The sequence below is a fragment of the Halichoerus grypus genome, chromosome 1 (assembly GCF_964656455.1).
Source record: "Halichoerus grypus chromosome 1, mHalGry1.hap1.1, whole genome shotgun sequence".
NCBI classification, from domain to species: Eukaryota; Metazoa; Chordata; class Mammalia; order Carnivora; family Phocidae; genus Halichoerus; species Halichoerus grypus.
Genome location: NC_135712.1, coordinates 41,232,553 through 41,246,831, shown reverse-complemented (window position 1 = coordinate 41,246,831; position 14,279 = coordinate 41,232,553). Strand labels below are relative to the sequence as shown.

At 35.5% G+C, this 14,279-nt stretch overlaps 1 protein-coding gene across 4 annotated transcripts in view; it reads right to left on the bottom strand.

Moving 5' to 3' along the window:
- The window catches only part of EPHA3 (EPH receptor A3), a 350,319-nt gene that overhangs the window by 254,176 nt on the left and 81,864 nt on the right, over positions 1 to 14,279 (bottom strand). The gene's annotated exons all lie outside the window — the stretch shown is intronic.

Below are 14,279 nucleotides of genomic sequence, written 5' to 3'. Positions count from 1 at the left end.
CAATATCTGGCAAAACAAGGAGAATCTAAATGATGTCATTACCACATATCTCCACACATGACCTTTTTGAACATACTCAGTCATTTCAAGGAATACATGATGAACGACAAAAGAAGATTTGAAGTGAAAATACAAACATGTCTCCCTCTGCCAACAAAATAAAAACCTAATAGTTATACACAGAAAACAGAAGATGTAAATGTAGTGAACATTTCAATCCCTAATATCTTTTACTCACACTGAATTTTACACAAGCAAGAAATAAGTGGCTATTTCCTTTTTTATTATTACAGCAGTTAAAGTCATCCTAACACTTTTTTCAATGCAAAAACACTTAAAAAGTTTCAAGACTTTTTAGGACAGTGAAGCACTGCTTTCTGTGATCCTTAGCATAGGTTTTTAAACTGGCATCACGTTGTTTGTGGTTATGATTCTGCAACTATTACACCATCTGTTTCTAACTATTATACCTGTGTCTACACTTTTTTTTGCCATGCCAAATTTTGCCCTGTGCTGCCAGGAAAATCTATCATCCTTTGTCATGTCATACCTGAATTCAAAGACTTCTATGGCTGCCCATTGTCTATACAAATAACTTCAAACTCTTTAGTTTGGTATTGACATTCTTCCAAAAACTAATTCCAAAATACATTTTTTTTTCTAAAAGTTTGAATGGAGATTAGTGAATTACATGTTTCACATACTATGTCCTTGTCAGTGTGAACTTTTTTACTGTTGTCAAAAGCCATGTTAGATCTTCTTTTGTTTATGGTATAACTCCAACTTGACTGTACTCTTTTCTCCTTGAAGCCATCCATACCCCTGCCATTCTTTTTTTTTTTTTTTTAAAGATTTTATTTATTTATTTGAGAGAGAATGAGAGACAGAGAGCACGAGAGGGAAGAGGGTCAAAGGGAGAAGCAGACCCCCCAGCTGAGCAGCGAGCCCGACGTGGGACTCGATCCCGGGACTCCAGGATCATGACCTGAGCCGAAGGCAGTTGCTTAATCAACTGAGCCACCCAGGTGCCCACGCCTGCCATTCTTAAGAAATCCTCTACTATATAACTTTTATTATTTTTTCTTTTTTTCCAATTTTTTATTTAAATTCTAGTTAGTTAACATACAGTGCAACATTGGTTTCAGGAGTAGAATTCAGTGATTCATCATTTATGTACAACCCCCTGTGCTTATCACAAGTGCCCTCCTTAATGCCCATCACCCATCTAGCCCATGCCCCCTCCCCCTCCCCCATTAACCCTCAGTTTATTCTCTATCTTTAAGAGTCTCTTAATAGTTTGTTTCCCTCTCTTTTTTTTCCCTCTCCTTCCATATGTACTATACAACCTTTATTAAATGCCTTATGCATTTATAAATTTAATTCATGATGCATGCTAAGATTAGTTTAATTTTGTTTCATATGCATTTGCTACATTTTGGACCTCTTCACAACCTCCATAATATGCAGCACACAATATCAGAGAGATGTATAAAAATTATTATTTTTTCTCATAATATATGTAGAAATCATTCAAGGGAGTACAAATATAAACTTCTTATAACAGAATATATTTTATTTTATTTTTTAAAGATTTTATTTATTTGACAGAGAGAGCACAAGCAGAGGGAGAGAGAGGGAGAAGCAGGCTCCCTGCTGAGCAAGGAGCCCAGTGTGGGACTCGATCCTAGGACCCTGGGATCATGACCCAGGCCGAAGGCAGCCGCTTAACCGACTGAGCCACCCAGGCGTCCCCAGAATATATTTTAATTTTGTAAATAAATATATAAATAAAATCCTTTGAAATCCATTAGAAATGCGTTCCAAACTCTTTTCTCCATTAAGAGAGTTAATTATTTTCATCAGGAAAGGCAAGTTTTCAATACTTAACTAAATCGATGGCATTAAAATATATGAACATTTTTCTATTTATGTATATTAAAAACACATAGGAATTCCAACCATAGCTTCCAGTCACATTAGATAAAATTTAATCTATTGAATTGATGGTAACCACAAGGAAGAAATATAGCATTTATTTGGCCATTGGACCACATTAGGAAAAAAATAAATTATTTACATTAGGATGTTTGAACTATCAAATCCAATTTGTAGACCCCACCAATGTGATAAACACAGTTTAAAAACTTCTTATTCTCCCTTGCTCTTCTACCAACCTAAAAACAAAACAAAAGCAAATAGTAAAAAAGCACTACTGATGTTAATAACCTTGATCATTCAGGGTCTAAAATATAAGAGAGGCACCCATTTTCTGGAAGAAAAATTAGCTTGACTTCACTGTCATACCAAAAGTCCAACAAAGGAATAAATTTAGACTGTTTTAGAAAACCCTAGACATGATATACAAAATATATCTTAATATAAGAAAAGAAAATGTCCACCCTGTACTTTTAATAACCACTAATATACCATTTTCAAACATCCACTCTATGAATTTATTATACAGGGAGCTCTTAAGAAAAAAAGTGTGCATAAGATTCTCAGTTCTGATGATTTCACACTGAGTTGCCTTTAATAGTAAAGTCACAGTCGAAGTAAAATTCATATACATGTTTAATATCAGAGAAACATAAAGAGTGAACAGAGTTGGAACTTCAAAAAACTCTGATGTTAAAAAGTCAGTATTACGTGGAATTTTTCTAGTATTACATTGGTTCTATAATAACATTGTAAAGAACTATGACAGGACTAGTAAAACTCCAGACAATAAATGCTTTACATGACATTTTACAGAAAATTAGATCACCGATAACATTATTTAAAAATAAATCAACTGACTTAAAATTTTTTAGGTCAAGGTTTTTTGGGGGTTTTTTTTGTCTTTTTTATTTATCAGAATAGATATGAGTTTGTACAACTGATGAATTGGTTGTAAGTATATCTTGCTATGAACAGTATTTTACTAGACATCAAACAGGTGATGACCATATAGAGATTTTCATAATTTGATATAAAATATGATTTTAATTAGGGAGATCTCACTGTAGTTTAACATTTTTCCTCTCAATGTTAATTTGGCAAGCTATCACAAGTCCTTGAATGCAGAGGTATAATGTGCAAGAAGATAATGTGAACAGCACCAGCATGCTTTGCACATAAAAGGTTGCAAGGAACAATAATTATCACTTCATTAATTTGTAATGACGACCAAATTGCCTGTAAGTGATGGTGTTTTGCTATCTCAGTCCACTTGCAAAAAGAGCAAGTCCCAAGCCCTAGCACTTGCTGGGGACTAAAGACAGTAGAAATAAAATCCCTAAATGAGCATATTCTCAATAGAAGCAGCAACAACAGAAATCACTAATTAAGGCTGTGGCTGTAATGTTTACACTTCAGAAACTTAAAGAATGCCCATGTTTACCCTTTCTTCCAAGAACTAATGTGTAATGTTCATAAATTATTAGAAATACTATATTGCCATAGTGGGTGTCCCTAGGAAAACGTGGAAAAAGAAAATGGGTGACATATAGAATTGGTGACATATAGAATCAGGTGGTACAAAGAAAGCATATTTCCCTTCATTTTCCTAATTAAAAAAAAAAATCTCTGCAAGGGGTATTCAGCAGTAACACTGTCTTCAGCAGAAGGGGATATAGAACTAGGAAGAACTCAAAATTTTTCTAAAGGTTAAATTCCCCAAAATCAACAATTCTGACGTTAAGCCTAATTCCCAGATTCTTATTCTGAGCTTTTATTATTAGACCACAAAGGCCAGAACTGAGTTCCTTGTTTTTTTTTTTTTTTCTTTTTCCAAATTATTACAAACATAAGAAAATCATGTATCCAGACTTCCTCTCCCTAAAAAGATCATTCTGAAACTTATTCCCAGAAGCAGAAACAAGGTGAACCTCCCCACTATCAAAACACAGTGTAGGATACAAGAGACAATTTATATTTTTCTAGAGAGAACAGTTCCTTGTCACTGAGTGAAAGATGTATTTTGGGAGGAAAACACATATATTTTAATAATTGATCAGCATTTAACCTAATAACTATCATTCTGATAAATCTCAATTATAGTAATTAAGGATTATATTAAATACTCTCTTGGATACATTTTTTAGCAACTTGTTTAAAGGGAGTAAGGAGGAAAATGTTTACATTTTCTTTAAGAGAGGAAAACCTGCAATATGTTTAGTGCATAGGCTAACATGGCTTGGGAAATACTTAAAAAGTAAGAAAAAGCACTTTTCATGATTTACCTTATAAGATTTAAAGCCAATTTCTTAGAAATTTACAGATGACAATAAAAAGAAAATGATCACTGATATTCTTATGTTTACAATATTACATTTGCATTTCAATGGCTAGTAAGAAACACATAATTCTGCACTTTGCAAAATGCTAACGATGACTAATCTGGCACTCAATAATTGTATGTGATATTAAGTTGATTCATGTTATTCTTTCTCCACTCATGTTTCTTACTCCCATGTTTATTCCCCTTTGTACACACACAACCATTTCAAAATTCAGAAATTTTCATCCTAGAAATATTTGAACATTTACCATGCACCAGCATTTTAAATGTGGATATGCATAATTACTTATTACAGTAAGAATGTCACTGTCAAGTGTGAGGCACAGTTACATCTACAAAAATCATTATATTTCCATTTACTAATAAACGGTTTTTTAGCCCATTCTGGTCTGAAGAGCACACATACACGCACAGATATATATTTCTAACAGTATTATATAAAAAGGTAGAGTAAGATAAAACAGTTGAAACAAATGAGGAATACAATTTTTTTTTAAATTTTCTTGCTGTTGATGTTGATTTTTGGTCAAATCAGAGAATTAAATTTGTAACCAGGGACTGAAGAGAGAGATGGGGATTTGATGTTGGAAAGCTGGCATCAGATAACAGTATTTGGTTAGAGTCTAAGAATAGAAATGCCCAAAAGGGGCATGCCTGCGGCGGTATGGCTGGCAATCTTTATAAAATGACTACTATCCACTCCCCCAACTACCTATAACCCCTAAATATTCTGCAGAATGTTGATTATCATCAAATTAGAATTGCCTTATTTAAATGGAGAGGACAACATCCCACTCTGGGTCAAGTATACTGAAAAGAGCTGAAAAACCAGGAAAGGAGGGAAAGGTCAGAGATTATTTTCTTTTTTAAAGATTTCATTTATTTATTTGACAGAGAGAGAGCACAAGAGGGGGGGAGCGGGAGAGAGAGAAGCAGACTCCCTACTGAGCAGGGAGCCCAATGTGGGGTTCGATTTCAGGACCCTGGGATCATGACCTGAGCCAAAGGCAGATGCTTAACCAACTGAGCCACCCAGGTACCCCTGGCCAGAGAGTACTAATAAGGAAAGCCAACAAAAGATTTCAGAGAGTGAAATGAAGAGTTGGGACCTGGATGATATAAGAGCCCTGTGCAGAATTCTCAGGAACATTGGACGTACCGTGGTACTTTCTGCAGTTGTAATAAGCTGCAGGCTCTTAATGGCGGTGCCTTCAGAAAGCTTGGGGGGTGGGTTGGAGGTGGTTCTTGGGTCCCTACAGGGTCTACCTTGGATCCTCTGTCTTTACTTTAGCCAGTACCTCACACTCACAAATGGTTCCATCTTCATTCTCAGTAATTCTCAGTTCCTTAAACCTCTGGACTGAGACAAGAACCAGAGTGTCCACTGCTCCACCATTCTACAATTTGATTTTAGTCATTTTCCTTCCAGCTGGGAGTCAGTGGTACTGTGCTGAGATCTCAGGGCGGCTACCACATCCTGGCACCTGTGGATGAACGTGCCATATTTCTGACCACATTGTCTGTCTACTTCCCTATGTCAGTAGTTCTTATTTCCAGTTAAACATTAGCCAGAGAGCTTTGTAAAATACTGCTTCATGGGTGTCTAGCCAAACTAACTGCTTTTAAATTGCCTAGGCAATTCTAATGTACACTTAAGGTTGAGAACCAACGTTATATGTCCCTTGCCAACTGGATTATTCACCTCTGATATCTACTTGACTTGGCTGTATACTCCAATACCAATTTCCAAGACTTGTGAATCTCCTCAGAAACGTTGTCTAAAGTTTCTAGATACCACTTTCCCTTCTCTGTAGAATGGCCTTTTGCTCAGCCTTCATCCCATCTGTTTGAAGATTTTAGATTTGCCAAGTCCCAGACATGACTTATAGAGGCTCACCTGAATAACCTCATCTTCTACCTCCCACAAAGATTTGTAAGATTCTATTACAAATAAAGTAAATCTCATCATGGTGTTCTTCTATTTCACATCTGGTGGTAAATGCAAAGTGTGTGCTTTACAAAAAGATGTAAACAGTGTGTGGGGAGTGTTACCTTCAAGCACGTATTTCTCCTGGTATGAAGACAAGAAAACTGGTTTTAGACCTATTACTTTTTTTATAGTTTGGTACTTTCCTACTGTGATTTTCTGTGGTGATTTGTGATATTCTAAGATGCCTCTCTCATAGAAGTTTTATTAAATTATTAAATATTTCTATGTAAAGCTTAGGATAGAAAGTTTTATTAAATTATTAAATATTTCTATGTAAAGCTTAGGTTAGAAACCGTGGATAGTAAAAAGATAAGTTACATGTGATTTTTGCTATCCAGAAGTTGATGCTGGAGAGAGAGGCAAAATTGTCTCACACAAGGCAAATGATGATATGCTTGCTCTTCAAGGTACTACAAGGAGCTGTAGGGAAAGGAAGGATTTTCACTCTAAGGAAAATTGTGGGAAAGCATTAAGGAAGAAGAAATGGATGGGTAATAAAGATAGAACCTCTATGTGCTGAAATATGGGGCCACATTATATATAGAAGGTAAGCAAACAGAATGATGTGTGGGAACAGAACCTGTTTAAGGAACTGGATTCCAGTATGGACACTGAGCAGTGGTCTGTGGGCAGTTACTTAGAACAGAAAGGCCTGGGCCAATGTGGAAATATCACCGGGCATGCCTTGTCTTCATTTGCTACAGTGAGAAACCACTGAAAAGAGGTACATGTTTAGCTCTGGACTGGGAGCTGATTCTCCAAAGAAAAGAAGAGGGCTATAGAAAGACCACTGCAAAGATCCAGAAGAGAGGTCTTAAGAAGACGACCTCTATTTTTTTTTTAATCTTTTTATTTTTATTTATTTGACACAGAGAGAGAGACAGAGAGACAGCGAGAGAGAGACAACGAGAGAGGGAACACAAGCAGGGGGAGTGGGAGAGAGAGAAGCAGGCTTCCCGCTGATCATGGAGCCCGATGCGGGCTACTGTGTGCCAAGCTCTGTATCGATAATTTATAGGAGACAAGGTACCTGTACTTAAGGAATATATTGTCCTTATGTTATAGCCATTGTTACATCATCTTTCATTTTATAAAGACATAGTCACTTATGGGGCACCCAGGTGGCTCAGTTGGTTAATTGTCTGCCTTCAGTTCAGGTCATAATCCCTGAGTCCTGGGATCGAGCCCTGAGTCGGGCTCCCTGCTCAGAGGAGAGTCGGCTTCTCCCTCTCCCTCAGCCCCTCCCCCCAGCTTGTGCTCATGTTCTCTCTCGCAAATAAATAAATAAAATCTTATTAAAAAAAGACACAGTCACTTATTTATTTATTCATTATTCTTTCTCCTCTACACGGCCTCTGGTTTGGCTCATTTTCCCCTCTCAAACATCTAGCCCTGTGCCTAAAATCAAGTAGCCAATTCACTAAATTTACAAAGATTAAATATCACGTAATGGGCCTAATATTAAACTTATATAACTAACAAAGCACAGGAGTATGCTTTTGGGTACATAATGCATTGAATTTTCAAAACCATTATTTTTTATAATTATGTCTCAAAGAGTGGCCCTACTGAGTAAAGATAAAACCCATTCCATGTTTATAAGCATTTTTGCAATTTTTTTTTAAAAGAAGTGGGAAGTAAATTTCTAGGAACTATGTGTCAGTGAAGTTATGATAAAGGTTTTTAGAATAGATGGTGGCAAAATTTTGGAACATGAAGAAAAAGAATCTTAAAGTCTGGGAGATGGTGGGACAGCAAAGGATAAACTTTCAAAAATGAATCAAAATGCTTAAAGGTCTACCAAAAAAATGAACTTGTAGTCAGAGAAACTGACTTGCAACAGATATGATATACTAAAATATAAAATATATCATGGGGAAATTAATATAAATTCACCATTGTCAAAAGTTTTCAATTAAACCTGTTATTTGAATTTATTTTTTTCTGCAAGGGCATAAATGTCAATATCAAAGCAAATACAAGAAAAGTGTAATCTGCACTATAGATTTATGATTTTAAGGGTGAAATATTTCTATTTATAATGTAAAAGAGACATAACTGCAAATATGTTATTCTTAGGACTATAGCCATGAAGTATACCATTATCTAAAACTCATCTCAGCAAAGAGGTCAATGCGGTTAAAAAATAATTTAATAAACCATTTATTGGTTCCATAAAATTTGGAAAAATCATTTATATTTATCAGAGGTTTTCTCATTCTGTGTTCCTATTCATATGTATCCAAATGACTTACGCTTTATGGAATAAATTTCTCTTGAATATTAGGGAGTAGGAATTGAAACCATCATGTTTCCAATTCTTGGAAAAATATTCAATATGAAATTGTCCAATAAAAAGGTAATTTTAGAATTCAGTATAACTGCTTGGAAATAATGGGGGGAAATTCCATGCACATTGGCTTAACTTGTCTAGACTGAAAACTGTGCTAAGATGGACATTTACAGAATTATTACAAATGGCCAACTACTTAGAAATTAATGCATAGCAGTGACAGCAGTACATTTCATATCAGTTGTGAGATTCATGTAATTTCCTGCTATGATAATGGGTCACAGCCACAGTAATTCATAGCAATTTACAATATACCTGTGGAGCACTCACAGTGACAGAAATGAAATTAACTCATGTCACTGTGGAACATATGCTAGGTTTTATAGATCTTCAGATAACTAAGTTTATTTTTAACACAATAAGTATAATTCTTGAGAGCAATTCCCTGAAATGTAAGGTGCTTTAAAGCAATTATTTCTTTTTCTTTTTTCAATTATTATGTTATGTTAATCACCACACATTACATCATTAGATTTTGACAACATCAAAATCTACAGTGATGATTTTAAAGCTCCAGACTTTAGTTCTCTACACTGTGGGGGTAACCCTGTTTCACAGGAACATTTTTAATCCTTTCTCCATCGAGTATCCTAAGGAGCCCAGATTAAGGATCTAAACTCTTTGGACAAATGGACCCTGGATTAGAAACCTAGCTCTGCTAATTAATAGGAGATTCAACAGATTATGATTTAATTTCCATGTAAAATGGAAAAAAAATAGTAAACTCTGGAGATGTGAATAACAGATTATCCATTTAAAATAGGTGTAATAATGTGCAGCACCCAGGAAGCAGTAAACAAATATTATTTATTACTCTGCCAAAGCTAAGTTGAGAGCTTGGGTGGCTCATTCGGTTAAGCAGCTGTCTTCAGCTCAGGTCATGATCTCAGGAACCTGGGATCTAACCTCCCATGGGGTTCGTTGCTCAGCGGGAAACTGCTTCTCCTTCTCCCTCTGCCCCACCCCCTCCCCGCTTGTGCCTTCTCTCTCTCTCTTGCTGAGAGTTAACAGAAAATGTCATTGGAATACACAGATTTTTTGTCCTTATAAAATAATTTTCCTTATAAAATAATTCAAATATTTTTTAAATTCAAGCTTTCCTTGTTTCCCTTTTTTTTTTTTTTTTTAACTAGTCTAGTGTTTCTTCAAATTTATTTAAGGTCATCACAATTGTGACAAGTGTAGTTGTTTTACTGTTTTGAAATTCAATATAAATATAATGACAAAAGTTAACTGAATATTGGACTACATCATATTTTTATTATAAATGATTCTGCTGTCTTTTATCTATGATAAATTTGCTATTCTATGTGGAGTAAAAGTTTTGCCAATAACATTCTACACTTTACCAGGTACTATATATAGTTCTGTAATTTTATTAGACATTGCCCTTCAATTCCTTTCACTATTCTTTTTTTAAATATAATCTATCTGCATAACATGTTAACAGTCATATACTATAATTTTTTAGGATTTATTTACTTATTTATTTATTTTTAAGAGGGAGGGGCAGAGAGAATCTTAAGCAGACACCCCACTGAACACAGAGCCCGACATGGACCCGATCTCACAACCTTGTGATCATGACCTGAGCCGAAACCAAGAGTCAGATGCTTAACCCACTGAGCCACCCAGGTGCCCCATTCATATTCTATAATTTAATAAAATAAAAATATATATTATTATAATGCTTTTACTCCATACTGGTCAGGGTGTTGTGTCAATTGCCTACGTGGAGATAATAATAGTTTCACATAGGATTTTTCAGTTACTTAATAGATGATATTAATAGTTAATAAGTGCTTATATAGTTCTTACCTGCTAAGTTAGTAAAACAAATACATATCAAGCACTTACATACAACAAAATTGTTTTCTGGTACTACCATTATGATAAAGATGCAAAAGTCATGCTTTCCTGCCCTTGAAAATCTTACATTTTAAACACAGAAATATGTGTAAGTCTAACATTAGACAGTCATTCATTTATTCCACAGAAATTCACTGTAGGCCAGGTACTCTTCTATGCTGTGGGGACCTCCTCTTCTTCATGAAAAAAATAAGAAGGAAATCACAGTGTTTTCATAAAGCTTATGTTCTACTTGAAAGAAAACAAGAAAACAAAAGAGTAAGCACACACACACAGGAACACACACAATAGGTGTAGTGGTGATGCTCATTACAAAGAAAAACAGATAAAAATAGGTTAAGAGGAGACAGTGGGTTGATTAAAATGATATTTTCGATGGGTTAACTGGGAATAAGGTCTAATTTTTTGCAGCCACTTGAATGAAGTGAGAAACCAGGCCAAGAGAGTATCTGCTGATAAAGCATCGCGGGCTGAGAGTACAAACTCCATTGGCTATGAGACTGAGGATGGTGTTAAAATCTAGACAGAGCACAGAAGCCACTGTGGCTGAAATGGAGTGATCCAGGCATGAAGTGGTGAAATATTAGATCAGAGAAGTAGTTGAATATAAGAGCATTTAGGTCCTCATTGACCATGTGAAGGACTTTGGATTTTATTCTCAAACAAAATGAGAATTCAGTAAAGGGTCTGGCCAGAAGAGTGACATGTTCTGACTCATGTATTAAAAAGGTTAAGGGCTGCTGTGTAGGAAATGAACTGTAAGGAGAAAAGTTCTAAGAAATGAGATCATTAGGGGGTTATCAAAATAGCTCAGGTGACAGAGGACAGGATGTTACTGGTGGAGGATAGATCAAACTCTGGAAATATTTTGGTAGTAGAGCCAAAGGACTTGATGATAGATTGGGTGCGGGACATTAGAGGAGGGTGGAGAATGTGATATATCCATCCAAGAATGGCAACAACCAGTGTGAAACCAGAGAAAGAGAACAGCAGCAAGGAGGTGGCATTTAGGCAAGAAATTTAAACATGAGTGGAATTTTGACTCGTAAAAATAGGTGATGATAGAGCAAGAGGAAAAAAAAAAAACACATTCCAGGCACAGGAAGCAATATGGAAAAATACAAACACAAAAACACCGACTGAGTGGTTATCACGAAGCTGCTGAAGTGAGAGATGAAACTTCTTTGATTAATTCAGCATTTACTTACTAAACACCCCTTATACACTATGGATTCTATAAGGTGCTGGATTTATAGCAGCAAGCAAAAATGATCTGAAATTTCTCTCCTCAGGGAGCTTACATTCTAGTGGAAGAGACAGGCTAAGAAACAAATAAAAACCAAACGAGATAAAGAATAAAATTTATATTTTCTTATGTAGTAGTATGTTTTAAAAAGAAACAATAAAGGAAGGAAGGAGACAGTTGTGTGTGGGGGGGGAGGGGTGGGGGGAGATTTAAAACCAATGGCCCAGAAAGACCTCACCAGAGAGGAGATGTTTAAATAAAGACCTGAAAGGATGGCTCACGGTAGAGGAAGATTTCACTGAGGAGATATTTGAGTAAAGAAGTATGGACACATCAGGAAAGAGAATTCACAGCAAAGGAAAAAGAAGTAGAAGGCCCTAAGGAGTGTATTTGGAGTAAAAAGCCACAAGGAGTGAGGTGTATGTGGTGTGTCCTAGGAAGAGCGACAAAATGAGTATAGCAGAGGCAGAGTGGGGAAGTTGGAGGAATTAAGGTCCAATCTTGGGATGTGAGCAGAAGACCAACATGACTCACATTGCAGAGCCTCAATCTGGCAGCTCTACAGAGAATAGTAGAAGATTGGAGAAGTGGGAGATGATCCTATGAATGGTTTGGAATGTAAATGAGGTTTTTCTCATCATTTAAGAGATTCAAACAAAGATCGGATTTAGGGACATCACTTTGACAAGAGTATTTAGGATGGATTGGAGGAGGAGTGGAGGGAGATGAATTCAAGAGTTATTGTAGTTAGTTAAGGGAGAGTGAGGGGAGTTTGGCTATTTTACTCATTATTGATTCCCAGCACCTGACAGGGATCCACATCATCATTCATTGAATGAGCAAATGAATGGGTTAATTTTTGAAAGAAAGTAATATTTTGGGAGTAGGACTACGACTTGGCAATTGATGGATATTTGGCTTGAGAAAATTAAAAGCCTGAAAATGACCCAGGTTTTAAAGCTAACATTTGATAATCAAACTGACCATTTTATGAGGATGTTACTAGTAACGGGCTAGTAACAGGCTTTCTCAGAAATGCATCATTTTATCCTTTCAAAAGCCCTATGCAGCAGGTGCTATTATCAACTAATTCTACAGAGAAGACAAAGGAAAGCTTAGTAAGAGATTCAACCACTTACCCCAAATTGGACAGCTGTTAAATGGTGGAGCCTGGACTCAAACTCAGAACTTTTCCATTACAAAGCCTTTCCTATTTTCCACTAATCTGTGTTGGTGACTTGAAAATAATGTCGTTAGCAGAGAGAGGCAGCAATAGAGGTAGGAAAAGTTATAGGAAGAAGAGGAACAGTTTTGTTTAATATAAGCCAAGTTTGTTATGTCAACGTGAAACACAAAGACTTTTTCAAAAGCTAGAAAGGTCATCTAGAAGTCAGGGGGAAAAAAGGGGTATAAGGGTAGAAATTCAGAGTTTGAAGTTGCATAATTAAAGCTTTGGAAATGGTTATGATGATTAAAAAAGAAGAAAAAGGAATTTTAGAGACTGTATTTGAAATGATTTATGTTTAGAGGTTAGGAAGAGAAAGATGAGCTGATGAAAGAAATGGAACGTTTATAAAAATTGTTCTTTCAAAGCCTCTATATTGAAATCATCTCCACATCACAAAGGGTTTTTAAGTTAAGTATAGTAAGTACTGCTGGAAAAGGAGCATTTATAGAGGTAGGATGGGAATAGGGAAAAAACAAGTCAGAGATAGCAGACAGGAGAGAATTTCAAGAATTTTTTTAATTTAATAAGAAGAATAGAGTAAAAAGCATATGGTCTGAGAAGAATAAACTAGTAAACAGTGACTTATAAAAATGTTTTTATTTGTTTTTTAGGTAGCAGAGGTTTTACCAAAACTTTATGGAATTAAGGAGGGTATAGAAGAGAAGAAGTTGAGGCAGTAATTGTAATTAAAAAAAAAAAAAACATTTTATAGTTGAACAGAAAAGATTTAGTGGATTCCATAGATACAGAGCCTAGAATAAAAACTGAATCCATAAAGAGACCTTGAGACTTTCTTTACAAGTAAAGAAATTGACATCTGGAGATAAAAATGTCCAATGTCACAATGCTAATAAGGGTCCAACTAGACCAACCAAGATTCAGGTCTTATGCTCTATCCTATATTAGTGTCAATATACCATACTACCTCTGCAAGACAGACAGGACTGATTTTCATGTCAGTTTTGGTAGAACACTGATCCACTAGTAACCCATAGAAATTTCAACTGTAAATTCCCCCTTGGTTACAGGCAAAAATTAATGGGTTTGAAACAAATGCAGGGGCATGGTATTGCTATATTTTTAGATGAAACCTGTTGCTTTATTTTATAGTATGTTTTAACATGTTTTGAAATATTAGTATTTTTTAAAAGAAAAGCTACATTCCAAAAGAATATTTGAGAATAGACAACTCTATTTCAATCCTGACTTAAAGACAACTGTAAACAAAATAAATGTGGTAAATATTCCATTATGAAAATTACCACATGATCATATGTGTTCTACAATATATAGTGTATAGTGTTTCACAGCCCA